This window comes from Anabrus simplex, chromosome 5, assembly GCF_040414725.1.
Source record: "Anabrus simplex isolate iqAnaSimp1 chromosome 5, ASM4041472v1, whole genome shotgun sequence".
Lineage (NCBI taxonomy): Eukaryota > Metazoa > Arthropoda > Insecta > Orthoptera > Tettigoniidae > Anabrus > Anabrus simplex.
Window position 1 is genome coordinate 430,271,812 of NC_090269.1, and position 12,275 is coordinate 430,284,086.

General features: G+C 36.9%; 1 protein-coding gene across 1 annotated transcript in view; it reads right to left on the minus strand.

The window, feature by feature from the left end:
* LOC136874605 (uncharacterized) overlaps positions 1–12,275 on the minus strand; it is a 108,892-nt gene that overhangs the window by 47,839 nt on the left and 48,778 nt on the right. The gene's annotated exons all lie outside the window — the stretch shown is intronic.

The window sequence follows — 12,275 nt, forward strand, 5'->3', positions numbered from 1 at the left end:
TTACAATCAATGTGCGACGAACGTCGTTGTCTTCAAAGTGTTAAGATTGATCGTGTTGCATGCCACTTGTCAAACAAACTTTGACTGTATGAAACTTTCTGGAATTCATTTGCAACACTTGTACTTTAACATATCAAGGGATTTATTTGTTAAAAGATACATTTCAACAACAAACACCTTGCTCAATGATGATGCATATGTCATTATAATCACAATCACTGAGCATTTCAAATAAACCACATGTCTTGCTAACACAAGTGAAGAGCTCTGTTAAAGACTGATCTTTACAGGACAGGGGATGGGGCAAAGATGTTCTTGCCTCCCACCAGGTAGCTCATTGCTCGACCCCTGAGTGTGCTGTAAATTCTTGTTTTGTGGTCACTGCATAAGAAATAGAAACGAACAAAGAAGCGCCATATCAAGTAGAGAGAGTTTGGAACATGAAAGAAACACAGAATAGGATGAACATACTGAGAGAACAGCACTGGAAGAGGCAGTAAGAGAAAAGGAGGAATTTTAAAGGACGAGGACAATCTCCACATCCCATGCCTTCTCTGTCTACTGTTCCCTCTTACTGTCATATTATTTTTATTCTCTATTTGTGTTCCTATCTTTCTAAATATGACTTGTCACTGGTTTGCTGCTTTATTATTATTATTAAATGAAAAGCGCACAATGTGCAAAAACAGTTTTTGTACAGATGGTCAATTATGCTAATGCCATTCTTATTATTGAGGTTGTCCTCATTTTGCAGTTTTGTGCATGGTATCTTTCACAATGATTGTTGTACAGGTTACATATACAGTCTTCGTTCGGCTGGTGAAAGTTTTTGGTTTGGCAGAATCTGTGGTGAAATCCATGAGTGGCATAATGTGTAATTACGTGCCATAGGTCGTAATTTGCTTGCTTCTACTCTTCCGTCATTATGGCGTCCGTGGAATAGAAGTCAGACCAAATAGCATTTATTTTCTCATTTAAAGTTTGGCGTGCATTCTCGTAGGGCTTGGTGTTTGGTAGACAAAACTGTGTTTTGATATCGTCAATGAAGTAGTCCTCTTTGGTTAGAACATATGTTAACCTTGATGGGGCTGACTTTCCAATGCCTAGAATGCTCTTGAGATATCGGGCCTTGATTTTTTCTACTGTCATCAGGTCACTGAGTGTGAGGTTTTTCCAGATGATACTAATCCCATAGATTGCTATTGGTGATATGGCTGTCCTGAACAGTAGCATTGCTGTACCCAATGATATTATTGAGGTTGTTGAATGTTGTAGATGGCTTTTATTGCTGCGGCTGCTCTTTCTTTGACGTGGATATTGTAGGATATTAGAGTAGTTTGGAGGGTGACTCCAAGGTACTTGAATTTCGGCACTACTTCTAGAGGTTTGTTGTGCATGGTTTTTTTATTTTTAGGTGCATGTTTTCCTCCTTTCCTAAAGGTCATTTGTTTAGTATTGTTGTGGTTTATTTGCAAACCGTTTCTCTCTGCCCATGATGTGAGCCTATTGAGGACCTCTTGGAGCTCTTCTATGTTTTCTGAGCCTATTGCCATATCATCTGCATAAAGTATAAGCAATGCTGAGGTATCTGTGATTATTTCTGTGATGTCTGCTGTCATGATGTTATATAAAATTAGGCTGATTGGGTCACCTTGTAGGACTCCGTTTATTTGGGTTACGTTTTTGGATAGGGTTATGTTGTCTGATATTTAGACATAGTTATATTTGAGGATATTCGAGATTATGATTGCTATCGGATGTGTAGCCCCTATTAGGTAATTGAGTTTTCGGATGAGTGTTGCTCTATCAACAAGGTCAAAAGCCTTACCACAGTCTACGAAGACTACAAAATATTTCTTTCCTGGATGCCTCAATGTATCTTGGTCTTGTTCTATTAGGTATTTTACGGCATGTAGTGTGCTTCTTCCCTTTCGTAAGCCGAATTAATTTTCTGGTATCTGGGAGTCTATTTCTTCTGCAAGCCTGATTGTTAAGATTTTCATGAAGATTTTGAATGATGTATTTTGGAAGGCTATACCTCGATACGAATCAGGATTGTCAGTTTCTCCTTTCTTAAACATCATTTTGATTGTTGACAATCTCCATTGCTCTGGAATTTCTCCAGTGTGCATGCATGTGTTGAATAGTTCTACCCAGTAGTGTAGCATGACAGGTAGAGTGTCTTTCAGGTGTTCTGTGCAAATGCTGTCTGGGCTGGGGGCCTTTCCATTTTTTGCTGCTGTTATTGTATTATATATTTCCTGCCTCATTATAGGGATGTGATTTCCTGTCATTGTTACTGGAGTTAATTCAAAAGCTGTTGATCGGTGTTGGAGGTTGAGAATGCTTTTGAAATGGTTTTCCCATGACTCCATTGAGATATTATTTGTTGCTGAAGTTTTTGGTTTCCTAAAGACTAGGAATGGGTCTTTTTGGGCGTTTGCAGCATGTCTCCTGGCGTCTTCCTCAATGTACTCCATTCTTGTTTTCTTGATTAGTGATTTATATTTCCTTCTTTGTTCGGCGTATTGGGCCAGATGACTTGGGTTCGATGTGTTCTTCGCTCGATGTAGTGCCAGAAGGGTCTCTTTCCATTCATTGTAACAGTCTTTATTGAACCATGGTTGTGCTCTCCTTACTCTCGTGTGAGTTTGGCATGACTGAAGGGTTCTTGTACACATTTCTACTGCTTCAGTTAGTTTATATCGTTGAACTAATAGCCTTGCTTTATCTATTTCATCACCAATATGTCTTAGTTTCTCTGGATCTAATTTCCTTAGATTCTGATCATCAAGTAGACATACAATGATCGTCGTCATGACCAAGTTGTGCCCTATCCGAGTTCAGTCTACAAATGATCAGTTGTTGGAATCTGAGAACCAGAAATTATCATCAATATTGACTTATGAAATTCAGGACATTTTTATTCAAATTGTGAAGTACTCTGTTCAGATAAATTAAAACTCTCTAATAAAATACCTCAGATATGAATAGAATAGCCTGCAATATTTTATCACTTACATTCAACAGACACTGACTTGATTCTACCTGATTATATCTCTTAGGTTTATGAAAAAGACGAAATACACACCTTTGTTTTGCTTTTCTAGAGTGAATCATATCTGTTCTAATGGTGGTGAAAGGTTTGAATGTAGTGAAATATCACTAAGCTTTTGAAAATAGAAAAAGAAGGTTAGTCAAATTCATCATTCTAAATATTACAAATGAATGTTAAGGGAGACTGACTTATATTGTATATTTGAAAGGTAATATCTAGTAAAATGTATGGAAACAATAGCAGCTTATGTAGCAAATGCTGCAGAAAGAAATCATGGTTACAATGTATATGAGAAAAACTGCAGTCCATATTTGCAATCTAAGGGCTCAATTTCTCTCAGATGATCCTCTTAAAGATGGGTCATATCTTTGGGATAGGACCCTATTGCACACAGCAGTAAATTGATTTGTATATTAATGTTTATACAGGGAAGGTAACCCAGCCTGTTCGCAATAACAAAGCTACTAGAAACTATTTACAGTAACTTCATAATACTCATGCTTAGGACTAGCAAATCTTCTGATCCACTATTAACAGCAATAAAACCAGCAACTGCCCACTTCGCTTCAGAACAATACCAGCTGCAACACAGTACCTATCACAAGTCCATCATGCAGAAAATATAAATGTTGGGTAAGAATTCTGCCTATATCATAAAAATGACTATTTATGCAAGGTTCTTCAACTAATATACTTTAAAATGAGAGGTCACTCACTGACACCTGTTCAGTGGTTTCCTCACAATTTCCAATAACATGCAATGGTTTATCAGATGGTAGCATGAAGTTCCTATAAAATGTCTGACTAACTCTAATATCGTAAGTTATGATCTTCATTTCCGTGTTGACTTTTAACCAATAACATAGAGTTCGAGGGATGTTCCACCATTCAACACATTGCAACAATTTATTAAATTATAAGAAGACCGGTTTCGACTCCCATGGAGTCATCATCAGTTCTTGGTGATAATTAAATTAAGGGGAATCTGATAACAATCATCATAACGAAAAATCCATGCACCTATAGGTGGTTGCATGGAAATACATCATTGAGTTGATAGATGTAATCTTGAAATGCAACAAACACTTGGCAAGTTCCATGTTCCACTAACACACGGTAACAATTTTAATATAGACCCAAGATCTCTCCTAAATACTAAGCATCTCAGACCAGTGTGTAACTTCAGCTGTTCACCAAACGTTTCATGTGATGTGTGGTTGTAATAGTCAACAAGTCTTTCTTCTTCTTCTTCTTGCGTTCCAGCCTTCTAAGGACCACGTTACAATTTCAATTGTTCCTCCTTAGTTGTTCTTTCCTTTTCTTCCAGTATTCTTTCATTGTTTCACTGTGTTTCTTTTTCCTGTCTTCAGTCCACTTTGTGCCTGTTTTCTTTTCCTTCCTCTCTTGGAATCCTTCCATTTGTAAGACTTTCTTCCTAAAAATCTTTCTTTCCAATAATTCTTCTTCTCGTATGTTGTTCCTTTCCAGGTCTTTCTTGACTTCTTGAATCCAGGTGGTAGTTGATTTCTTTTCCCAAAGGTACTTGAAGATTCGTTTAGTTAGCCTAATGTCATCCATTCTGTAAATGTGTCCAAGAAATAGCAATCTCCTTTTTCTTATTGTTTCTGATATGTTTTCTACGTTCTGGTAAATTTCATTGTTACTTCTTAATTTCCAAAACTCTGAAATTCTTGGAGGACCTAATATTTTCCTTATAATTCTTCCTTCTAATATTTCTAATTTATCAAGCTTGTAGTTCAGTGCTAGACATTCGCTGGCATAAAGGCATCCTGGTTTCACTACTGTGTTGTAGTGCTTTATTTTAAGTTTTCTTGATAAGCACTTTTTGTTGTAAGTATTCTTAGTTATACCGTATGCTCTTTCCATCTTTTGTATCCTCTCCTCTATAGCAGATTTTTCTAAACCATTTTCTTGAATTGTCTCACCCAAATATTAGAATTTCTTTACCTTTTCTATTCGACCAATATCCGTTGCAAAAAACTTTGGGGCACTTTTTATATTCGTCAAAAATTTAGTTTTCTCGGCAGAGATTCTCAAGCCTGTCATGTTGGCTGTCTTTTCAAGGAGATTGACTTGCATTGCTGCATCTGTAAGGCTTTCTGAAAGTATGGCAAAGTCATCTGCAAATGCTAGGCAATTTATTGCAACACCTTTGTTCTTCTTCCCCCAGCACGAGTAGCAATATTTTAGATTCTCTCAGTTTTTCATTCCAAATTCTTACAATTTTCTCCATGACACAATTGAAAAGAAGTGGAGATAGACTATCGCCCTGCCTGACACTTGAATTTATTTTGAAAAGTCGAGATACTTCACCAATAAATTTTACTTTCGAGATAGTGTCTGTAAGTGTTTCACGAATTAGGTTTGCCAATTTAGTTTTAACTCCAAATTCACGGATTACTTCATCTAGGGTTTCCCTATCAACAGAGTCAAAGGCTTTTTTAAAGTCAATAAATGTTACAACTATGGAGTTTATTAATCTGTGTCGAATTATAGATTTCAGGTTGAAAATCTGTTCGGAGCAAGATCTTCCTTCTCTAAATCCACCTTGATATTCACCCAATTGACTGTACAGTGTCGATTTTACTCTATTTAGTAGTATTGTTGAGAATATCTTGTAAGCAACTGGCAAGAGAGATATACCTCTGTAGTTGTTGACATCCTGCTTGTTACCCTTCTTGTGTAATGGGTGTATTAGAGCCACTTTCCAATCCTCTGGGATCTTTTCTGTTTCCCAAATTTCTTCAAAGATTATTTGTAGATCTTCTATAACTTTTGGTTCAGCCCATTTTAAAAGTTCAGCTGTTATGGAGTCTTCCCCACTAGCTTTGTTATTTTTAAGATTTTTTATTGCTTCCTTTATTTCTTCTGCTGTTGGAGGTGAATCAGCTTCTAGATTTTCCTGAATTTCTGAAAATTCTAATTTATGATTTGGTTCAGGACAGTTCAGCAGGTGTTCGAAGTGTTTTGCCAGAATCTCACAATTCTCGGCATTGTTAAGGCCAATATTACCATTTACATCTCTGAAGCAAATGCTCCGGGATTGATAACCTTTCAGGTTATTCTTAAAGGTCTGATAGAAATTTCGGGAGTTATTTCTTACAAAATTATTCTCAATATCTACTAGCTGCGATTTTTCAAAAGATCTTTTAACCTGCCTTATTATTCTTGTTGTTTCCTTTCTTCGTTGTTTAAATAGCTCATAGTGTTCATTCTTTCTGGAACATTTCCATTTTTTCCACTTTTTCACTCTTTCCATAAGTGCTTCCCCACATACGTTATTCCACCATACTTTCTTTTTAGTTTTAACTGATCCAAATACTTTCTTCGCTGCACTATTAATCTGTTTAGATAATTCTGGCCATTTGCCATGCTGAGTTATTTTAATTTCTTCCTGAAAGTTTTCTATAGTTGCTTGTGTAATGTTGAGCCTATCTATGTTGTATTTCATTAATTTTCTCGGCCTTCTTTGATTCCTGCGAGGTACAAGCTTTAGCTTAATTTTAGAGAGGTAATGATCGGAGTCAAACTCCCCACTTCTTATTACTTTAACATTCATAATTTCCTTAATACTTTCTTGAGAAATAGCTACATGGTCCAACTGAAACTCACCGAACATCGGATTTGGGGACACCCATGTTTTAGCCTTTCTTGGAAGTTTCTTAAAGAAGGTCGACATTAATTTTAGGTGAAAGGATTTACAGAGATTAATTAGTCTCATGCCATTTTTGTTTGTTCTTTTGTGTGCCGGATATGCCCCTACTGTTTTGCTGAAAACTTTTTCTTTGCCTACCTGTGCATTAAAATCACCGAGTAGAATAATAACATTTGATTTTGGAATTTTTGACATTTCATCATCTAGAAGACTCCAGAATTCTTCAGTTTTACTTGGGTTCTTGCTATTATCTTCATTTATTGGTGCATGACAGTTAACAAATGTATACTTTTTGTTCTTGCATTTAAGTGTGAGAAGAGATAACCTTTCTGAACTAGATTTGAATTCCATAACATTATCAACTATTGCTTTATGGACATAAAAGGCGGTACCTAGTAGTGGCATTCCTTTCATAATTTTGATTGCTGGTTTACCTTTAAAGATTCTATAATTTTTGGTTTCTGTTACATTCTCATCCATAAACCGTGTCTCTTGAGCTGCTAAGATCTGGATTTCGTGTCTATCTAAGAAAATTTCCAGTTCTTTCTGTTTGCCGGTTTTTAGCAAGGAATTTACATTAAGAGTGCCTGCAAAGAATTTCCTCTTAAATTTAAATCTGAAAGGATTCCAAGGATGCTCTGACTCACCCTTATTGCAGATGTTGGGACTCCCCAGAACCCTAGGTCCCGATGCATTGCATAACGCAATGGTGGATTTCTCCTCCGAGCTACCACCTGGGGTAGTGCTTTCATTCAGCGGACTTTCCATTCTGCAATTGTAATTGTACATTGTACAAGGTAGGAAATTAATTCCAAGATAAGATCGGATTGTTAGTCCGAAATGATTTTTTATTCGTGCTTTACTCCACTAGGTTCTTCCGCTCTCTCCGCCATTGGGACATTAAATTCCTCATCCGCCTTCGAGACCGTTGACCAGGCTTCACCTGTAACCCTAGGCAGGGGCCCTTACAGGGTGCTACCATCCGGAGCCAGATGGACCCAGGTTTTTTTACGAGGTTGTTACTCCTCCCCCTCCTTCTTCCCCATCACTTGCAAGATGGGGCCCCGGGCTTGGGACCGGCAGTGGCGGAGTTCAACAAGTCTTTGTTTTATGTTTTTTTTTTTTTTTAAAGGTTCACATATTCTGGTTGATTGTGACAAGACCGCTCAACAAGTCTATGCCAAGTTGTATAAATATACAACAATATTTTACTCAGATCCAAGAATATTAAAGTGCCAAGTGTTTCACATTGGTGTATAAAATTTCAATCAATTAATTTCAACTGCGTTAATGCATTAGTTTCCAGTAGGCAGAAGCAGGACCAGCAGTTCTATTCTGTGTTCCACGAACGCATGACAATTTTTGAAACCCAAAACCAGAACTTTAAATACAAAGTAGTTTATCTTTAACATTCAATGTATATTTATTTGACTAGTTTAGTCAGGGGAAGCAGAACAGTCAAACCCATAAACATTCTTGTAACGCCAATATTTCATATGGTTATAAGTGTTTTCATTTGAACGAGTGTGTTATCAAACAATACAAGTGTTCCCAGTGCTCCGTGTACATGAACACGCGACAGTTTAGACCAGATCTATGTCTTTATTCATTTTGCTTCATGGTGTGTATTTCATCCAATCTTTTTCAGACAGAAACAGGACTGTCAAATCCAAGAATGCTCTTAGAGAGCCAAGTTTTCCACACCATTATAAGTGTCCTTATTGTGTTTTGTAATTATTTTCAATCCAGTACATGTAATTCCAGTGTTCTGTATTCTATGAACACAAGACTGTTAGAGCCAGAACTGGGAACTTTCTAAGTTCCAAGTTCTCCTTGCCAAGTGTATGTTGCATTTCAAGGTAATATCTATCAGCTCAATGATGTATTTCCATGCAACCACCTATAGGTGCATGGATTTTTCGTTATGACAATTGTTATCAGATTCCCCTTAATTTAATTTTCACCAAGAACTGATGATGACTCCATGGGAGTCGAAACCGGTCTTCTTATAATTTAATAAATTGTTGCAATGTGTTGAATGGTGGAACATCCCTCAAACTCTACATAACTCAAATATGTTTACTTTTTTTTGGTTTTGGCTCCATTAAATCCGACTGGGTTTCTTCTCTCAAAATTGTATTCCAGATACAAATAAAAAATCTTCCTTCCGTAAAGTTTATATATTAGGCAGGCTCTTCAGACACATTTGGCAATCTATTCACCATTGAATGAGCACAAAAATTCATAACTATGCAGTAAATACATTAGTTTCAATTCTCCATTAATGTTTTAGGAATTTTTGTACCAGAGTATGATCCCCAAAACATGATGGCTTCATGTCCTTCAGGAGAAGAAAAGATTCCCATTTGACTGTTCAGAGAATTTTTTGTACTGAGAAGTAAATACATTGGACATGAAACCTTCTAAATATTACTGTAATATAAGAAAAATGCACAGAAATAATAATAAATATTCAGCTCATCTTAAACAAACCAATTATTAAAAATTCAGAACTTCATACTTGGTGACTGTGATCTTTTACATGTAACACCTGCAGGCTTGTCTTCCACCTCACCCATTGTCCCAGCCTGAAGGCTACATCACCTGCCACAGAGAGCCTAGGTAGCATGAGGAGACACAGTATGCAAGTAATGAGAAGTAAAAATAGTTTCCCACTGCTTTCCTCCCCTAACCAGACACTGATGTTACACATACTAAGTCCACTGATATGTATGCACCAGAAAACCACATCATTACAGGAGGTGGCTATACTGAAAATGGTGTTTCTAGCACTACCCATACCTCTGTTACTTTCATACTGTAAGAGCTAAGAATGAGACTAAGATACAAACTTGTACTGCCCCTTAGTAGAAGACACTGTATCTCAAAAAAAAAAAAAAAAAAAAAAAAAATGAAAAATGGAAGGGTATGTATAGGTATTTTAAGGCAGAAACAGGTTCCAAGAAGGACATTCCAGGAATAATTAATGAACAAGGGGAGTGTGTATGTGAGGATCTTCAAAAGGCAGAAGTATTCAGTCAGCAGTATGTAAAGATTGTTGGTTACAAGGATAATGTCGAGATAGAGGAAGAGACTAAGGCCGAAGAAGTAATAAAATTTACGTATGATAACAATGACATTTACAATAAGATACAAAAGTTGAAAACTAGAAAAGCGGCTGGAATTGATCAGATTTCTGGGAATATACTAAAGACAATGGGTTGGGATATAGTACCATATCAGAAGTACTTATTTGATTATTGTCTGGCCGAAGGAGCTATACCAGATGAATGGAGAGTTGCTATAGTAGCCCCTGTGTATAAAGGAAAGGGTGATAGACATAAAGCTGAAAATTACAGGCCAGTAAGTTTGACATGCATTGTATGTAAGCTTTGGGAAGGCATTCTTTCTGATTATATTAGACATGTTTGTGAAATTAATAACTGGTTCGATAGAAGGCAATTCGGTTTTAGGAAAGGTTATTCCACTGAAGCTCAACTTGTAGGATTCCAGCAAGATATAGCAGATATCTTGGATTCTGGAGGTCAAATGGACTGTATCGCAATTGACATGTCTAAAGCATTTGATAGGGTGGATCATGGGAGACTACTGGCAAAAATGAGTGACTGAATGGGTTGCTATATTTCTAGAAAATAAATCTCAGAGAGTTAGAGTAGGTGAAGCTTTGTCTGACCCTGTAATAGTTGAGAGGGGAGTTCCTCAGGGCAGTGTTATCGGACCTTTATGTTTTCATATATATATAAATGATATGAGTAAAGGAGTGGAATCGAAGGTAAGGCTTTTTGCGGATGATGATATTCTCTATAGAGTGATAAATAAGTTACAAGATTGTGAGCAACTGCAACGTGACCTCGAAAATATTGTGAGATGGACAGCAGGCAATGGTATGTTGATAAACGGGGCTAAAAGTCAGGTTGTGAGTTTCACAAATAGGAAAAGTCCTCTCCGTTTTAATTACTGCGTTGATGGAGTGAAAGTTCCTTTTGGGGATCATTGTAAGTATCTAGGTGTTAATATAAGGAAAGATCTTCACTGGGGTAATCACATAAATGGGATTGTAAATAAAGGGTACCGATCTCTGCACATGGTTATGAGGGTGTTTAGGGGTTGTAGTAAGGATGTAAAGGAGAGTGTATATAAGTCTCTGGTAAGACCCCAACTAGAGTATGGTTCCAGTGTATGGGACCCTCACCAGGATTACCTGATTCAAGAACTGGAAAAAATCCAAAGAAAAGCAGCTCGATTTGTTCTGGGTGATTTCCGACAAAAGAGTAGCGTTACAAAAATGTTGCAATGTTTGGGTTAGGAAGAATTGAGAGAAAGAAGAAGAGCTGCTCAACTAAGTGGTATGTTCCGAGCTGTCAGCGGAGAGATGGCGTGGAATGACATTAGTAGACGAATAGGTTTGAATGGCGTCTATAAAAGTAGGAAAGATCACAATATGAAGATAAAGTTGGAATTCAAGAGGACAAACTGGGGCAAATATTCATTTATAGGAAGGGGAGTTAGGGATTGGAATAACTTACCAAGGGAGATGTTCAATAAATTTCCAATTTCTTTGAAATCATTTCGGAAAAGGCTAGGAAAGCAACAGATAGGGAATCTGCCACCTGGGCGACTGCCCTAAATGCAGATCAGTATTGATTGATTGATTGATCAACAAATATTGACACATATTTACAAAGGCATGAACATAATTCCTAAACCACATGAACAGTTCGTACGCATTGAATCACATCAAATAGTTCCTTCAGGTTGTCTGAACCAAGGTACTTTACACTATGTCAGCTAGTGAGGAATAGTATTACCTTCTTCTCACTACAGTGTTGTTTACGTTAAGATTTACATCCCTTGACATATTCGGAACATTTCAGCCATTCTCCTGGTTTTCAGCAAGCTCACATATGCTGCTTACTAATTCATGAAGTTCTGTCAGCAACAAAAACTTTCACTGCATAAAAATGTTATAAAATAAGAGTTCAGACTGGAAGCATGTTTTAATGAGCTACAGCTATGAAGCCAGCTCTGCATTTGGGAGATGCGTGTGTTCGACCCCCACTGTCAGCTGTCCTAAGAAGAATTTTCTGTGGTTTCCCAAATTCACTTCTAGGCAAATGCCGGGAGACTACAGCCAATCCCTTCCACCTCCTTACCCATCATTCATTTCATGATCATTAGCTCCTCAACTGAGGCTGACATAGAGCATAAAACAAGTAACATTGTCACAGCCATACTTTAGGGCAAAATGGCTTGATTAAAGGATTCAAAAGAGAAACCATGTACTATTACCAGAATGTGATGTATTACACTGCAAAAATTATCTGAGGCAGTGTTCAAGTGTGACTGACACTAATTTTGGTTATAATTGAAATTTAAAAACATTTTCTATCACTGTATGAAATTATGAGATTAATATGTACGCATGAACATATGCCATTTTACATCAATTTCCATTTTTAATAATTACTTCCTTTATATTATATTTTTCCACATATTTTTTTAATGTCAAAAGCCTTTGAT